At 34.5% G+C, this 19625-nt stretch overlaps 1 protein-coding gene across 1 annotated transcript in view; it reads right to left on the bottom strand.

Moving 5' to 3' along the window:
• Nucleotides 1–19625, bottom strand: part of LOC133193090 (B-cell receptor CD22-like) — a 239232-nt gene that overhangs the window by 90374 nt on the left and 129233 nt on the right. The gene's annotated exons all lie outside the window — the stretch shown is intronic.

Genomic DNA, 19625 nt, shown 5'->3' with positions numbered 1-19625 from the left:
TCGCGGTATTTTCGCGATCAAATTCGCAACTGAACCACTATATTTATTATAATTACAAAAGCAAACACAAACATAACTTTTTTTTATCATTAATTCGCTATACAAATGCTATGGTCGTACATGTGAATAAAATAATAAATTAATTGATACTTAAATCAATTAGAATGTATCCATATAAATAATGTACATACAATGTACTATAAGACAAACTGTAGCCCCCCCCCCCCCCCCCCCAAACACACAACTGAAAAAAGAGATAAGTTCGATTAAAAAAAAACTTATATAATAGACTTGTATCACTGTCTACAAGTTGTAAGTGTATATTAAACCTTGATATTTTTGTTTATATATATATAACTTCATATTTTACACATGCTCTGAAGAGCAGAGGAAATTCTTGTCGATACAATCGATCTACTTACCATCTTTAAAATTAAATTTGTCGAGATTTTTGTCAGTTGATCGAATTAACGGAATAAAAAAAGAAACTTTAGAATTGTAAAATACTTTTAGGGGGTGTCTTTAAATTCTTCAACAATATATTTATACATCAATTATTAAATAATCGATTACGGTACGATGTTTGACTCACAGTGCCAACATAATTCTAGAGAAGTAATTCTGAAGTATAAAGATATATGTTTATAATAATATTTAAATTTTTAAATAACATTTAAAAATGCAATTAGCAATTATACATTTACATGTACAGGGAAGTGTGAAAACAAATTGTCTTTGTTCCTTCATGCGTGAAGTCCAGCAAGGGTCTAGGAGCTAATTGATTATGCAAGGTGAAGCAAGACAAAGTGCCCTTATTAAAAGATATTTAAGTGTTTTGCCTTAAAAATTGAAAGACGGTAAATTTCTTTGATTAAAGTTTCAGTTAGAGAGAATTTATGTTCTGATTTTCACAGAATTTTTACTGTGTCGCACGCATAAAATTTGAATCGTTACTGTGTCGGAGGAAATTTCAATAATCAAATAATGTAGTTTTTGTTTCCGGTGCTACCAACATATTTCGAAACTACAAAAGAGATGCAATAATGTGATGTAAGTATTAATTTACAAAAGGAAAAATGAAAATTTCAATTTCATTGATCAATTCCGTGAACGACCGGACGACGAACGAAATGTAGCTAGGCTAGGCCCAATCACGATCTATAATCCCTTAAAAGTTTGACATTGAAATATTTAGCCGTTCTTGAGATTATCCGTGGAAAAAATCTCATTTTGAAATCAGAAATTTGTCTGCAACTCGGAACCGAAAGTGGATTTTCCAATTTCCTCCCGGATAAAATAACTAATAACTGGTAGTTTTATTCTGTATATGCACTGCATATCATTAATTAACCATACCTTTATGCGCTAAACTGCTTTGAGCTCTTACTTACGGATCTTGCTCTGAAATAATTATATCATCGAAATTTATTTTTCTCTCAGTTGAAATTGCTATATATTATTCAATCAAAATGAGAAAGTAACAAATTCTACTTTCAAAATACAATTCGGCAAATCTCCAATTTGTGATACAATTGCATAGGTATTTAGCTACATATACATTTGTACCAACATGTTTACCTCGTTTTGTCATATCACATCTATGTACATTAATTAGTGCAAAATTCAACTGCAAACACTTTATGAGGGAGTAAAAAGACACGCAGATATTGTGCCGTCAAACACCACTGCTCTGACGTCGAACGACATAGCCCCCCCCCCCCCCCCAACCCCTTAAAGATAAAATCTTACATTTGAGCCCCAAAAAGTGAGAAAAAAATTCGGACATTCTTTGGATTGAATTGGGATCACCCACGTGAAAATTCAACATGCTAACCAATACAATATCAAACACCATCGCTTAAAATGGAAAAATGATAAATATTTAGAGTTGATCAATTTTAAAACAAATTACATATTTAGCATTCTTGTAAGACTTTATTTAGCTTATCAATATCATAAAAAAAATAATGAAAAATAAAAAAGCTAAAAAATTACCCTTTTTTAATCACTTCTTGTGACGACCGGAAGTGACGACGACACACAAAATGTATCAATCACACATCTACAAACCAAATTCTATCATACCTGAAAGATTCAGACTCCTACCTTTAACAGTTTCTTAGAACATTCATGGACTAGATTTTTAGTGGAAAAATTGAAAAAAATCGTAATAATTCCTGACCGGAAGTAACTTTCTCCAAACGTTTTCAATATTTCCAAATGACATGAAATAACACACCATTCCTGAAAATTTGGCTGAAAATGATTGAGTAATTTTTGAGATACCGCGATTTGAAAAGGTCAAAAAAAAAAAAATAAAATAAAAAATAATAATAACTAGAGCCGAGCTCGTTGCAATGCAACGAATAGGTCTTCCGTCGGAGCTCCGGACAGGACATAGCGATCTTGAGTCAAGGTCATGCAACATTTTAAGGTTATAAACAATCCTGTAAGGGACATTAACTTTCAATGTTTTAACAGCAGAAAGACAGTAAAGGAATGTAAAATTCCTCTGTCAGTGAACTTGAACTCGTCCAAATAACCTTGCATCAAGCCATGACACATACTGCAGCTGGTTAAGAGCAAACACCATCTGTATGTCACCGACTTAAAAAAAATTCACAGTCACCTATTCTTTCAGACTATTCATCCAAAACATCATATTCTAAGTGACCTCGCATTTAAGTCAAGGCCATTACACACTCTGGATGATATATTTATCATCTTTTCAGTGAAATGCAAATGCATGCAATTTTTTCTATTACAAAATTATAGACCTTTTTGTTTGTTTGTATGTTGTTTAACGTCCCTCTCGAGAATTTTTCAATCATATGGAGACGCCACCATTTGCCGATGGAGATCTGCAAATTCTGACCTATACTCGGCACTCATGGCCATTGAGCAGTGAGGGATCTTTTTCGTGCCAGCACCTACTGCCACTATACGGTTTCATCAGAAGGATCGGTCTCTGCGTCCCACAGTGGGATTCGAACCTGCGACATAAGGATCAACTCCTTAATCCACGACTCTAGAGCAGACACTCTTACCACTGCGCCACGTGGGAGACTAGACCTTTTGAATTTTGCACTTATTATATCAATGACCTTGAACTTGCCTAAGTGACCTATGCTAAGGTCAAAAACAACCTTTGAACAAATTATGAGCTTCCAGTGATACTCAATGACAAAGATATACCTGAAAAAGAATATTGCACTTTTCTGTCAGTGACCTTGAACTTGCCAGAAAGACCTTGGATCAAGGTCAAAACACATTCTTGTATCATAAACAATCTATGTATCAAGTAAAAGCTTCCAGTGATTTTATATTACAAAGTTATAGCATGGAAAAGAAATAATATTTATCTGCCAGTGACCTTGAACTTGCCGGAAAAAAACCTTTGTTCAAGGTCAGGACAAACCCATCTCAAGCAATCTGAGAAAAAGTTTCCTGTGTTCCTCCCACCCCTTATAAAGGATGACTGCACTTAAGGACAAGCGAAATTTGCGACAAAATAAACTTTCAAAACAAGCATTTTTCTTTTCTTTGCAAGAATGGTCAACATCCAATCTACAACATTATGTAATTACGTTAAATAAAAGTGTGTATTTACGAAGTTCAAATCTGTTTTCAAAGGCAGAGGTCATCACAATTTCTTGAATCTCCGTTCGATAATGAGGACGTCACTTTTTTACTGACTTAATACGAGGGGTGATCAAAAAGTTCGCAAACTATCTCTATATTTACAAAACCACAATTCAGATCAGAATGAAATTAGGCACACATATAGTCATACACATATTCTATAAATAGCAGGTGCTATATAATGTTTTGCTCCTTGTTTGTGACGTCACAATGTGAAAATGACGTCAGTATGTAGGTGACTTGTGACAAAAAATGGTTGACTCAGTCGTACTCGAGCAACGAACGGCTGTAAAGTTTAACGTATATCTTGAAAATTCCTTTGCAGTAGAATATGATAATTTGTACAAGGTTTATAAAGACAAAAGACTTACGAGAAGTTCAATCATTAATTGGATAGATTGTTTTAGTGAATGCAGGGACATGGTTAAAAATGATGTTTGTTCCGTTGCCCAGCAAAAGCAAGCCGGGGAAAAGATTTGTCCTTAGTTGAGTAATTTGTTATGAAAGAACGCCAAGTTACAATTAGAAAGATAGTTGAATATCTTAACAATAATATAATTATTAAATCCCTAAAATATCGTTTACTTTAGACTTTAAACATATGAGATATGATAAAAAAAGAGGTCGTCCATACTTTATCCACATTGGATAAACGACGCTCCCAAGACAGAGGACTCGGATTTTGATGATCACCATGCTAATTTTGGGAAGGAATGTCCTTATCCAACCATCCTATTTCCGAGATTTGGCCATTTCTGACAGATGGACTGTTCTTGTTATAAAAAAAATAACTTGCATGGTAAGAAATATAAGACTCGGAAAAATCTTTTAGCTTCTCTGAACAGAACGCCACGGTGCATGTCACGTGACCGCCTTGATCACGTGATTCGCGCATGGGCAGAACAATGGCAGATGTACATTATAATTAGAGAGGACTACTTTAAAAATAATGTGCACTGAAACCTCATTTTATTTCTTTTAAGGAAGTAATTCAATTAGTTCGCGAACTTTTTGATCACCCCTCGTACATAGTCAGCGCATGTTTGTCTATTGTTCTACGTTTAACAGTAGTTGTATATTTGTATAAATAACAATGTGTCTAAAGGAGATTAATAGACAAACATGCGCTCATGGTTAAAAAGAGAAAAAACTGCTTCTTACATTCGCTCTCTGTGTTGTAACCAAGGATTGTGACATGTTGAATATTATAATTCACCACGTGATTTCTTACTTCAGGTAACTTTGTGAATACTAAATTCCGTCACGTGACTTGTAAGGTAGGATGTTTTGTGCTAACTACTCTAGGACATTGTGTTCGAATTAATTTTAAGATCCGCCTCTTCAAACCGCACGAGACATTTAGAACGTCTAGACTGTGACGTCACATGACGTCGTATGTTAGCTGTATTTCTATAAATGAATTTTGAAAAGTGCAAAAATTTTAACAAAAACGTTTAATCTACTATCTGTATGCAATTCCATTGATTAAGGTGATTTTTGGTGAATTTTTAGTTGTTGTTACCTGCGAGAACGAAGTTAGCAGCGTTGCTATAAACAATCTAACTCCTCAGTGGTTTAATTGTGACGTCTCAATCGTGAAACACGCGGCTAGGATAAGGCTGTCCGAAGAATGTCACAGTGTACCAGCCGCAGTAACTTCTCTGAACCACCTAGATATGACGTCATAATGGCATATGACGTCAAGTCACTGCAAATTTGAGCAGACATAACGGGGAAAGTGTCATAACTTTTACATTCCTTTCACATCACATGTAGAATTTTTTTTACGTTGATGTTTAATTCATAGTCTGTTGTTTTAAGGCTGTTATGATGGTGAATATTTGCAGTATAATATCGTTATTCCTTTTTCTTGTCTAACATGTATGTATTCAAACAATTACAAAAAAATGTGAAACGCTCCCCCTTACGCGTCTGTAGACAAAGTGAGCATTTATAAATCGTGTATATATTAGACTGGCACAAGTGAATAATAAGGATTAATTGAAGACATTCTGTGTGAATCTACTAGAGAAATATGTCCTCTAACTGAATTTTGCTGGGGGATTGTATGTAATTTATCCCACTTTGTATAAATTGCGATGAAGAGTGGAAAATTACCCCTTGTATGTGGGTAAGTAGAATTTCTCGTGAAATATTTTCTTAATAAATAAAATTCAGACTTGCCCCCAGCACTTTATATATACCCAAGAATACGTTTAATTGATTTATGTAACAAGCCGTTCACAATTATTTTGTTTTTCACTTGTGCCGATGCGATTTTTGTGCAACATTTAAGAAAATTTATAAGTGTCCGTCACGTGATCAACACAGTCATGTGACATCACAGAAATGCTTTTTTATAATACCTTATTCAACTCTCTTTACAACTAAACGGTGTATGTATACAAAGAGTACAAATTGAAATCAAAACATAGCTCAAAATAAAATAGTATATATCTAATGCATATTAAGCCTTCAGACAGCCTTAACATAGCTGCGCACGACGTTTTGTTGCAGGGCAAACATGATGGACACGTGAACTTCTTAGCCAATCAAATTCTATTTTACTAGTGAGTTTTCACTTGTAAGCTAGTTGAGGTATAATAAACGTTTTTTTAGACAATACATTGAAATAAATTATCATAATTTCTATAGTCGTAATTTATTAGGTTCAACTCACTGCTTTAAAGGTTCATTGTAAATGTTTTATGCCCGATTTGGATACTGAACAAGGTGTGTTTTTGAAACACTGATGCCCCCATATGGCATCTTATGGCGAAAGTTAAAGTTTCTCAAATGTACGCCAACTCCATGGTCAAGGTCAAAAGATAAAAGAAATGTTTTTATCCAAAGAAAGGTCTTGAACAGAGAATATACTATGAAATATATATGAAAGCCAAAGTAGCAACAGTTTAAAAGTTATGGCCAAGGTTAATTTCTTTAAAAGGTCAAACCCCAAGGTCAAGGGGTCATAATTGTTTGTACGAGGGAAGGTCTTAATTGTTACAAGGAATACACACCTACTCAAAGGTCAAAGTAAAATGGTCAAAATTGTTGGGATACAATGACAGGCCTTGTCACAAGAAATACACCTATGAAATATGAAAGCCCAAGTACTAGCTATTCAAAAGTTATTGTCAAGGCTAAAGTTGTTTAAAAGTCGGTCAAACTCCAAGGTCAAGGTCAAATGGTCAAACATATTTATACCCAAGGAGGAGACTTATCACAAATGATACAGAAGTGAAGAATAAAAGCCCTAGCACCAACTGTTCAAAAGTTTTGGCCAAGGTTATAGTTTGGTAAAATTTTGCAAAAGAGGATCAAACTCCAAGTTCAAGGTCAAGAGGTCAAATATGTTGGTACCTGAAGAAAGTCATTGTTACAAGGAATACACATTAGAAATATGAAAGCAATAGTTCAAACCAATCAAATTTTATGGGCAAAGTTAAAGTTTTTACGGACAACAGGCTAACACAGGCTAACAGACAAATAGACCATCGGACAGGACAAAAACTGTGTATGCCCCGGGATCTTCGTTTACAGCAGCATAAAAAAATGTCGGCGTCTTTGGGTTTTCGCATTGGCCTTCAATCTGAAAATCCAAAGAATTACAAGGTGCATTACGATACGCTTTCACATCATGATCTATAACGCAGAACATATTGTCTGCAAAGAGAAATATTTAATTCAGTATTTAATTAGCTATGCATAATTATCTAATAGAATGTTGTGTTCGTAAGGAAATATAAAAAAAAAATATTTGTTTTATATTTTTCGATGTAGAGATATACAGAAAATGTTTTCCAATCTTAAGTCCTTTCTCGATACACATTTTCAAAAAATAAAAAAAAAATGTGTGTGTTGGAGGGGGGTTCATTACATTTTTGCAGGGATTTGCCTCTGTATGACCGTAGAGGAACAAAGAATGGGGAGGGGACAAGCAGCAACTAAATAAAAATTTACATATTAAAACTACAGCATAAGACTATTTTCAGAAAAGTCTGCCCCCCCCCCCCCCCGGTACAATCCGTACAACGGACCTGTGAAAAAAAAAGCTGATCCTACATTCAGAGTCCCAGGGCACCAGGAAAGAGTGACAAAAAGAGAATATCAGTTTATTTCAGTCTATAAGTCGAATCAAAATATCTTTTCCTCAAGAGTCTTCTTTTTTTGAGTTCTTCCCAGTGATCGTGTGGTTCATTTCATTTATTTTACTTTCTGTACTGGACTCGGAAAATGAGGACATCTTTGGGTTCCTGAGCTGGCCTTGAAGCCTGCAGAACAGATTTTGTGCTTTACGATAAATTCAAATGATAAATTCAAGTTATATGTAATTCGGTATTAATTTTGTGTTGATTTTTGTTATGTTGATTTCATCAAGAAATATGAAAAATCAATTTGTGAACTATACATAGTGAGGCATTTTTTGTGTGGAACGATTATTTGGGGTTTTCACGATTTTTTCATATGGTACACTTGATGAATAAGTGCAAAAATATAATTTGTGAAAAAATGTACAACAAGCTCCGAGGTTGAATATGGGGGGGGGGGGGGGGGGATCTAGTCCACAAGTACCTGTGGTCAAGCCCGTAGAAAGCAATTTCAGTTTTTTTTTGGGGGGGGGGATCAAACAGAAATTTCCACAGGTACTTCTACTCGAATTTTCCTATGGTACACCTGATGAATAAGTGTAATAAATATAGTTTGTGGAAAAAAATCTCTCAACAAACATCGGGGTTGAATTGGGGCGGGGAGTGCTTTGCACTCGTGAAAATATAAAAAAATCCTGTCCCACTAGTGAAATAAATTCCATATTCATCTACAAAACATTGATTTTTCTGTTTTCTTAGATTTTCCCTTTCCCTCTGTCTCTTTGTAACACAGTGTCATAGGCTGTGACGTCATGATTGAGACGTTATAGCTAAGCGATTGTAATATTGAAAAACGTTTTAAACATGGATTTTTAACGGCATATTTGGAAAACTTTGGCAGTATAACTATTAGACCCTGTCAGAATGGCTCTTTAACTCTACCTTATAACAGGCCAGGGATTTTTTTTTTTTTTAAAAAAAAACACTCTTCGTGAAGGGAAGGAAAATCGTAAGTTTTGCCGCACTTCTGCTATTCTCACACTGTGAGAATACCATTTTGATATCCTTTCACACTATGTCAGAATATCACTTTTATTCAGTAAATAAATTACAGTATTTCACTGTTGAAAATGTAATAAATGTATCTATTAGATGCATAAATTATGTTATTAATCATTTTATCTTAAAGGAAAAGTAAAAATCTCAATCAAACTTGTTCCGCATATTATGCTCTCTGATTCAATACTTAACAGATGCTTAATATACATGTAAGAAGGGAAGACTGCAGACTGCAGGTGTGATAAATTCACAGCATGCAGCTCCAGCCTTAATTCCAACTTTGTTCCAAAATATTATTATTCAATGAAAAATTAGAATTAGCCGAAAGAATATTTTGAATCACTTCGGAAGTGCTGCCGTAGAACCAGACTGAGTTTACAATATCGAGTGATTTTGATTGACAGGTGTAGCGCCGTTGTGCATGGATTTCGTGTAACTACATATGAACAGATTGTGTTTGAAAATAATAAACAAACAGATCTAAAGAAAAGATACTGTATAATGTACATATATTTGTTAAGAACCAGTTAATTCATGAAACGAATTTAGTCGTATTATGTGGGCCCATGTTAGATTTGACAGGTTGATTTACCAGTAGAAATTAATATTTTAATTCATTAACTTCCTTCCGTTTCGAAGAAAACGTTGCGTGATATTTCTCATCGATGTCGTGGCGTTGTTGGTGGATGAAACATGGCATGTTAGGTATCTATAGAACGACAATTTTATAAGCTTCTGTGAGTATTATTTGTTTTTGATAACACCTCAAAAATATACTAGTTACATGTATGGCCGCATTTGTAGCCCCCTACAGTTTGGAGTATTTCGAACCACGTGTGTACATGCCAACAGTCAAATAAATTGCACGCGCTACATACATGTTATATGTCAGATATTTTTTTAGACATTGTTTCTTAAATGCAAGGGGTATGAAAGTAATGATTTGACAAAGAAAGAGCTAATAAGACTATCCCGGGTCCCGGTATACGCTTGATCAGTATTGATCACTGTTGATGTGTACGAGTACGTGCAAGTTATGCAGTGATATATATGTCATTCTTAATAATCATGATATCTAAATATGAGTTGGTTTAATTCCTTTTCACAAATTTTTTATCATCATTATATCATTTTTGGTAGCCTACTCGTAGAATTATGACAGTTCAATGTTAATTGTTTTGCATTAAAAAAAATCACATGTGTGAAAAAAAAAATACATAATTATCAGGATAATATTTTAATTAGATGACAACAATTTACAATCAGGTAATTTCTGAAAGTATTATTTTGTTGGTATTTGCTTTTCTGCATGATCCGCCTCTGAGAACGCTGTTTTATTGTGTGCCTACGGGGGGGGAGGGGGGGGGGGGCTTTAATAACTTAATAAATAAACAAGAACCTTCAACAAGAAAATAATTCTTTTTATTTTTTGATACTTTTGGTAAACAATACCAACTAATTCGTTGTTATCTGACTGTTTTTAGCCATTTACCTGGTGATTCCAAATACCCTGAAGTGACCTGCAATACACTCAAAAGGTGATGTAAATTTGACCCCTGTCAAGGCCGCTGTGTCGTAGATAGACTCGCCGTGTAATGTAGATCTGATTTTTCATAGAATTGGCTTTCCTTTAATACCAACCATTTATAAACTTGTTAATAAAATCAATAAATAATCAATAAAATCAATAAAAAGCGATTCGGAATACCCTAAATGAATCCGTTATAAAACAACTCATTATCAACTCAGCGGACCGATAATTTACTTCAAAATAAGCTATAAATCAATAAAATCGATTTCAGATTTAGCGATATTTTGTTGCAAAGATAATGTAAAACAGAGACGGGGAATTTTGTATTTCTCTGTATTTTAAACACTCGATATGCGTATATTGGGGCGCTCTTGCATATACTTGTACACTTGTACATACGAATTCATGAAGAGCATGTTCTGTACTTGCATGCATGTATGCATGTATCCGTAAAACTTTCCGATTTTCCCGAGAATTCATACTCACAATGTCAATTAAGGTTCCGAAATCACAATACCTTGACATTGTGAGGATGCCGAGAATTGAAAAAGTCACCTCCACTTACACTTATCATGCATGTGTACATGCAGTTTAAAACATGAGACAGAAAAATAAATTGTTGCAAACTTAATGGTTAAGTCGGCAATTTTAATGCATAAAACTTGAAATGAATAAACGCACGGGCGGTTAGGATTGATAAAAATAAGCGTGAGATAGTGTGAAATAAAATAATATGTAAGAATCGAAATCATTAAGGTCTTTCGCTCCAGGCGGAAGACCTTCTACTGATTCTGATGGCTAAGATTATTAAGGTCTTCCGTTTCCAACGGAAGACCTTCTACTGATTGTGATGATTAAGATTATTTTTATTATTCTTTTTTTTTTCCTAGACGCAAACTTTGACGCTTCATATCTTCCTCATTTTTAAACAGATTTTGTTCAAATTTTCAGAGCTTTTAGACTTTACAAAACACTGTCAGAATACCGTAATACAATTCGGGAATTACCTTCTGTTCACGAGTTATTCCCCTTTGATTGAATTTTGCATGCCTCCGATTTCCAGACAAAGGCTCAGAAATGGTTATAATTGGAGCACAAAACCCTTTGAAATTGAAAAGAGGAAGCATTGAAGTTGTGCACATCGGTTTTTTGTTTTTAGATTTTTGCATTAAAAATGGCGCTAGAGAGGGGTCAAAAGTTAGAACGCGGAAAACAGCAAAAAATTTGACATATTTTCTTTTATATCTTGAAAACTAGAAATATTTTGTTAAGACATGTAGAACAAAAGTTGTGCATAATTGCAAGGGCTTTCATATTATACTATTTAAAAGGGGCTGGCCCCTATGATTAGGGATCTTGGGCCCTTAAAAGTTTTTGCTTTATAACTCAAAAACGGTAAATATTTCGATCTGGATCTTGGGAACAAAATTGTTCTTTTACACCTTTTTGATCTAATGAAAATGTTGTTTTGTTCGAGTATACCATGGGTATTGCGTAATACGTATTAGAAAGCAGGCTAGGTAAACAGGTAACGTTTTTCATTCGGCAAGAAAATCAGACCTCTTCATTTGTATAACTTAAACAGACTTGCTATCAATAATATACCCTGCGGTATTTAATGCTAATTTTCTTTTTAATAAGGTTTAAAACGTGGTTTATGGTTCACTATTAAATTATTTATTACAACTAGTCTTTCTTTTCTTCTTTTTTAAATTAGGTTAATAGTGTTCAAAAACGGAGAATATTAAATCTATCTTTCTACGTTTATTATTACAACAAATTTTGTAAGTGATTTTAAACTGTATGCATTGAATAATTCACGATCATTAGCTGTATGCATATTACGGTCTCCATGTTCAGCTCGATGTTTAGTTATGTAACCCAACGCGCGAATCCCACGCTGTTGATCGAGGTCACCAGTTTCCTAGCCACCTGTGGCCATAAACAAAGCTAGTATTTGTGATCGCGTATAATGTCAATTTTGTACAAAGAGCTATTAATTAATGGAAAGTTATGTTTTTAATTATATTAAATCAGTAAGATTACTTTACCGATCTTTTATAATCTTAATTCCAAACACTGGTGCATAAAAATCATTTTGAATTTTAATCGCTGTTTTTGTCTGTTCACGCAACAATACATTTAAAAAAAGTATTGCTCTATCCCGTGTTGTTGTATTTTAATTCATCTGCAATTGTAATTGAATGGGGGCTTCGGTAAATAATTGTAATTACTACGCATGCTACGCACATATCATTTTTACCATCACTCTTGTGAATGTCCATTTATTATTTATAGAATTAAATAAACATTAACATAAATAAAAATTCCTTCAAATATACATGTACTATAATTCAAGTTTTTGTAATATAGCAAACAGTTTCATCCATCTCTGCCGCTTTGTGTCTTTAAGTGTTGTAGTCCAGTCCTCGTTTACATACACGTGGCCACAGAGAGCCGCGGGCACCTCGATGTTGAAATACATTGTGTACTCTGATAGTTGCTCTACACCGCACAAACAACTAACGTGTACATGCAGTGTAGTAATTGGCAAAGATTGTTTGAAAAATATAAACTCGCATGTGTTCGCTACGAAGCATTCATTTTAAAATTTTATTTACATGTAGATACCTTATAAGAACAAAATAAAGTAAATGTATAACACCTAGAACAATGTTTAAAAATTAAAATACAAATATCGTGTGCTCGGAAGGGAAGATGGCTTGAAAGGGTGTGTCTGTGAATGCTTAGATCTAGCAACACACTTCGCAAAGTTAAGCATACTTGTGTCCAAATCCTTTAAAAGTGGGGGCAATCCCCAATCCTCGCACCCTTCCTTTTTGAATCTAAAAATATATACCATTCTGAGAGTTGTATATAGAGCGGGAATGTTATTTTATTAGTCCTTAAAGGCACAACTTAAGAAATGACTTATAAATTTTTTTTAGATAAGATTGTTTCGCGATACAGCTGTGATAAATCTTAGGAACTTCTAAAGTTATAACTTAGGCATATCTTAAGATAACTAAGGAAACGTTTTTGAAACAGGCATGTCAAGCATTCAGTCAGATCTATTACGACGTCCATATTACCATATAAGAGAATGAAATTTTGTTTTGTATATAAAGTGGTTATAACAAATATGCGTGTTAAAAAATGTATGTTGAAATCATTAAAAGCTATCGAATTATTTGCATACGTGTACTCGTACATATGAACATTGATCAACACTGATCAAGTGTATACCGGGACCCGGGATAGTCTTATTATAGCTCTTGCTTTGTCAAATCATTACTTTCATACCCCTTACATTTAAGAAAAACAATGTTATAAAAAAATAATAATCTGACATATAACAAGTATACATGTAGCGTGTGCAATTTATTTGGCTAGGGGCATGTACACACGTGGTTCGAAACTGTAGGGGGCTACAAATGCGGCCATAACTAGTTTATTTTTGAGGTGTTATAAAAAAACAAATAATACTCACAATAGCTTATAAAATTGCCGTTCTATCGATACCTTATATGCCATGTTTCATCCACCAACAACGCCACGACATCGATGAGAAATACGTTTCTACACGGGCATTTTCTTCGAAGGATAGGATGTTAATGAATTAAAATAATTAATTCTTTTAGTTAACGCATTATGTTTACCTCTTTATTTGTTGTATGCAATAAGTATAGACCTTACTAATAATGACTGTTTGGTTGTCACACCAGTGCATGTGTCGTGCGAGGTACAGCGGTAAGGTAAATTACCGAGAGTCGCGATGTGCGGGGTGATTCGGAATACCCTAAATGACTGTGGTCCATTGAATTTCTACTAGTAAATCAACCTGTCAAATTTAACATGGGCCCACATAATACGACTAAATTCGTTTCATGAATGAATTGGTTCTTAACAAATATATGTACAGTATACAATATCTTTTCTTTAGATCTGTTTGTTTATTATTTTCAACCACAATCTGCAGTACATGTATAGTTACACGAAATCCATGCACAACGGCGCTACACCTGTCAATCAAAATCACTCGATATTGTGAACTCAGTCTGGTGTTACGGCAGCATTTCCGAAGTGATTCAAAATATTCTATCGGCTAATTCTAATTTTTCGCGTTGAATGATAATATTTTGGAACAAAGTTGGAATTAAGGCTGGAGCTGCATGCTGTGAATTTATCACACCTGCAGTCTGCAGTCTTCCCTTCTTACATGTATATATATGCGGAACAAGTTTGATTGAGATTTTTACTTTTCCTTTAAGATAAAATGATTAATAGCATAATATATACATCTAATAGATACATATAAATGTACATGTATAGCTTTTTAAAAACAAGAATCTGTAATTGAAAATGTGAAAGTGAAGAGTTTAGGTAATAGTTCTTAACCAAAATTTAATGACAGTTCATTCCTTCCTAGTCTCTATATAACTTTTAATTACGGCCGTGCCCTCTCCCCTTCAAAAGATGTCTAATACATGCTTTTAAATTCTGTTTATGTATCAAGAAATTTCCACGGGTACTTGTGGACAGGATCCCCCCCCCCCAAATTCAACCCCAATGTTTGTTGGACATTTTTTTCCACAAATTATATTTATTACACTTATTCATCATGTGTACCATAGGAAAAAATCGAGTACAAGTACCTGTGGAAATTTCTATTTGCCCCCCCCCCCCCTTCCCAAAAAAACTGAAATTGTTTTCTACGGGCTTGACAACAGGTACTTGTGGACAGACCCCCCCCCCCCCCCGATATTCAACCCCGGGGCTTGTTGGATATTTTTTCCACAAATTATATTTATTGCACTTACTCATCATGTGTACCATATGAAAAAATCGTGAAAACCCCAAAATAATCGTTCCACACAAAAAATGCCTCACTATGTATAGTTAAAACATTAATTTTTCATATTTCTTGATGAAATTAACATTAATAAAATCAACACAAAATTAATACCGTATTACATATCACTTGAATTTATCATAAAACAGAAAATCTGTTCTGCGGGCTTCAAGGCCAGCTCAGGAACCTAAAGATGTCCTCATTTTCCAAGTCCAGTACAGAACGTAAATTAAATGAAATAAATCACACGATCACTGGGAAGAACTCAAAGAAAGAAGACTCTTGAGGAAAAGATATTTTGATTCGACTTATAGACTGAAATAAACCGATATTCTCTTTTTGCCACTCTTTCCTGGTGCCCTGGGACTCTGAATGTAGGATCAGTATTTTTCTCACAGGTCCGTTGTACGGATTGTACGGAGGGGGGACCTTCTGAAAATAGTCTTTTATTGTAGTTTTAATATGTAAATTTTGATTTAGTTGCTGCTTGCACCTCCCCACTCTTTGTTTCTCTACGGTCATACATAGGCGAATCCCAGCAAAAATGTAATGACCCCCCCCCCCCCTCCAATACACCTTTTTTTTTAAATGTGTATTGCGATAGGACTTAAAATTGGAAAACATTTTCTGTATATCTCTACATCGAAAAATATAAAACAAATATTTTTTTTTTATATTTCCTTTTTGAAACAACATAGATAATTATGCATATCTAATTAAATACTGAATTAAATATTTATCTTTGCAGACAATATGCTCTGGGTTATAGAACATGATGTGAAAGCGTATCGTAATGCACCTTGTAATCCTTTGGATTGTCCACCTGTCTATTTGTCTGTTAGACTGTGTTAGCCTCTTTGTCCGCAAAAACTTTAACTATGCCCATAAAATTTGATTGGTTGGAACTACTGCTTTCATATTTCTTATGTGTATTCCTAGTAACAAGGACTTCCTTCAGGTACCAACATATTTGATCTCTTGACCTTGAACTTGGAGTTTGATCCTCTTTCGCAAAATTTTACCAAACTATAACCTTGGCCAAAACTTTTGAACAGTTGGTGCTATGGCTTTTATACTTCACATCTGTATCCCTTGTGATAAGTCTCCTCCTTGGGTATAAATATGTTTGACCATTTGACCTTGACCTTGGAGTTTGACCAACTTTTAAACAACTTTAGCCTTGACAATAACTTTTGAATGACTAGTACTAGGGCTTTTATATTACATAGGTAATTTTCTTGTGACAAGGCCTGTCATTGTATACCTTTAATTTTGACCATTTTACCTTGACCTTTGAGTATGTCCTACTTTTGAAAAACTTTAACCTTGGTTTTAACTTTTGAACAGTTGGTGCTAAGGCTTTTTTAATACCACATGTGTATTCCTTGTAACAATTAAGACCTTCCCTCAAGTACAAACAATTATGATCCCTTGACCTTGGAGTTTGACCTTTTAAAGAAATTAACCTTGGCCATAACTTTTAAACTGTTGCTGCTGTGGCTTTCATACTAGTATATATTTCACAGTATATTCTTTGTTCAAGACCTTTATATGGGTAATAACATTTTTTTTTATCTTTTGATCTTGACGATGGAGTTTGACTTGCATTTGAGAAACTTTTAACTTTTGCCATAAGATGCCATATGGGGGCATCAATGTTTCAAAAATCACACGTTGTTCAGTATCCAAATCGGGCATAAAACATTTACAATGATCCTTTAAAGCAGTGAGTTGAACCTAATAAATTACGACTATAGAAATTATGATAATTTATTTCGATGTATGGTCTAAAAAAACGTTTATTATACCTCTGTGAAAACTAGCTTACAAGTGAAAAATCACTAGTAAAATAGAATTTGATTGGCCGAGAAAGTCACGTGTCCATCATGTTTGCCCTGCAACAAAACGTCGTGTTTCACGATTGTGACGTCACCATTAAACGAGTGAAGAGTTAGATTGTTTATAGCGAGGCTGCTAACTTCGTTCGCGCGGTAACAACAACTAAAAATTCACCCCAAAAAATCACCTTAATTAATGGAATTGCATACAGATAGTAGGTTAAACGTTCTTTGTTAAAATGTTTGCACTTTTCAAAATTCGTTTATGGAAATACAGCTAACATACGTCATGAGACGTCACAGTCTAGACGTTCCAAATCTCCGTGCTGTTTGAAGAGGCGGATCTTAAAATTAAGTGAACAATGCACTCGCCCAACGGTCGCACCGTCAACATATTATCGTTGATTGATTGTGTCGATTTAAATGTGTAAAAATGTAATGGTGTTTGAATGTTACTGGTGTGATCACACAAACTTGTCACGTAGGATTTTTTTTTTACTGAAACGAGGCTATTGGTGTACCTGTAACTTACATCTCTTTCATATCGTTCTCATCAAATGCATGTTTGCTTTATTCATTGGATCTCCTTTGTAATTCCTGCATTTTGGTTAATTCGGTATTATAAACAATTTATTGCATAATAGTGAGGGAGACATAAAGATTTCTTCGCAAATGAAAAATCATATTTCTCTCGGGCGTTGCCTTCGGGAAGTATGATTTTTTATGGGCGAAGAAATCTTCATGTCTCCCTCACTATCATGCAATAAATGCAAACTGTGAACTTGTCAATTCCGAAACACACAAAAAGGTATCGCTGATATCATACAGAGTGAATCATTGCCTTGATCAGGCCCATAGGAAGCAAATTCAGGGGGGGGGGGTTGGGGGGGGACAGCCATACATTTTCAGTTGACAGCTGAGGGGGCACTACTACCATAAATTTCCTGACAAGCAAAAAAAAAAGGTCACCAACTACCAAAAATTCCTTGACAAGCAAAAAAAAAAAAGAAGGTTATCAGACGTTTTTATTGAGGTGGCACAAGCTATAGTATCTATGTCTACTATAGTAATCTATATATCGGCAAAATTATTGGGGGGCACGCCCCCCTCCCTCGGTTCCTACGGCCATGTTGATTAAATTTAGGGTCACTAAGGAAAGAATGTTTTGACTGGATGAATGGTCTGAAAGAACATGTGTTAACTTGTCGAGTCGGTAACACATAGATGGGGTTTGCTTATAACCAGAGTGTGTCATGGTTTGATGCAAGGTCATTTGAACGAGTTCAAGGTCATCAACGGAGAAACAAAATTCCCTAACTGTCTTTCTACTGGTGAGACATTGCAAGTTGATACCCCTTACAAGATTGCTTATAACCTTAGAATGTGGCATGACCTTGACTCAAGGTCACTTCTTCCTGTTCGCAGCTCCAACGGAAGACCTACTCGTTGCTTTGCAACGAGCTCTGCTCTAGTTCTTATTATTCTTTTTTTTTTCCTAGACGCCAACTTTGAGACCTCATATCTTGCTCATTTCTCAACGGATTTTGCTCAAATTTGCAGGGTTTAAAGACGTTACAAAATTCTATCAGAATGCTGTCAAACATTTCAAAAACCCACTTCCGCTTTTGGGTTATCTCCCTTTAAATGAAAATTTAGGAGGCTTCATTTCCAGACAAAGGCTCAGAGACTACTGAAGCTGGAGTAGAAATTCTACCGAATTTAAATAATAGAAGCATTGAAGTTGTGCACATCGGTTTTTGTTTTTCAATTTCTGTATTCAAAATGGCGCTAGAGAGGGGTCAAAAATTAGAACGCCAAAAAGAGCGAAAATTTACACATATTTTCCTTTTTATCTTCTAAACTAAAAATATTTTGATGAAACATGTATAATAAAAGTTGTGCACAATTTTAAGGCCTTTCATTTGAGACCACTAAAAAGGGTCTGGCCCCTAAAATTAGGGATCTGGGGCCCTTTAAAGTTTTTGCTTTATAACTCAAAAACGGTAAATATTTCGAAATAGCTGCCGTAATTAAAGTTGTTATTTAACATCTTATTGATCTCAAGAAAATGTTATTTTGTTTGAGTCTTGTGTTCTAAATGAGCTAGAAGCATAACACATATACAGGTAAGTGTTTTCATTCAGCAAGTAAACAAGAGCTCTTCATGCGTGTAATTAAAATAAACTTACTATAAATAATAAACCTTGCTATATTAGATGCTAATATTCTTTAGAATCAGGTTTTTGAAGTATTTTGTGCTTTATTTCCAAATTATTTACTGACAACTTTCCCTTTTATTTCGTTTGTTTTCAAATTTGGATAAACCAGTCTACTAAACAGGGAAAAAAAGATAACCTTTTCTTCTTATCATATAAAAACAAACAATAAAGTTAGAAAATAAAACAAAACTTTAAACATAGACTATTCACAGCCATTAAGTACACGCCTTTTACATTCACCTCGTGTGTTTACAATTATGTAACCCCTCCCTCGATAGCGCGTGGCAAAGGAGGTCACCGAGGATCAATCGGCGTGTGAACCAGCGACCTAAGGTCATACACAAAACAAACCATAGAATGGCCATTCCAAATACATTTTAACTAAGTGATGAG

Source organism: Saccostrea echinata, unplaced genomic scaffold, assembly GCF_033153115.1.
Source record: "Saccostrea echinata isolate AGI-Se365-2 ecotype Australia unplaced genomic scaffold, CSIRO_AGI_Sech_v1 ptg000027l, whole genome shotgun sequence".
In the NCBI taxonomy this organism is placed as follows: domain Eukaryota; kingdom Metazoa; phylum Mollusca; class Bivalvia; order Ostreida; family Ostreidae; genus Saccostrea; species Saccostrea echinata.
Note: the sequence above shows the minus strand (reverse complement) of the source record. Positions and strands in the feature narration are given on the sequence as shown.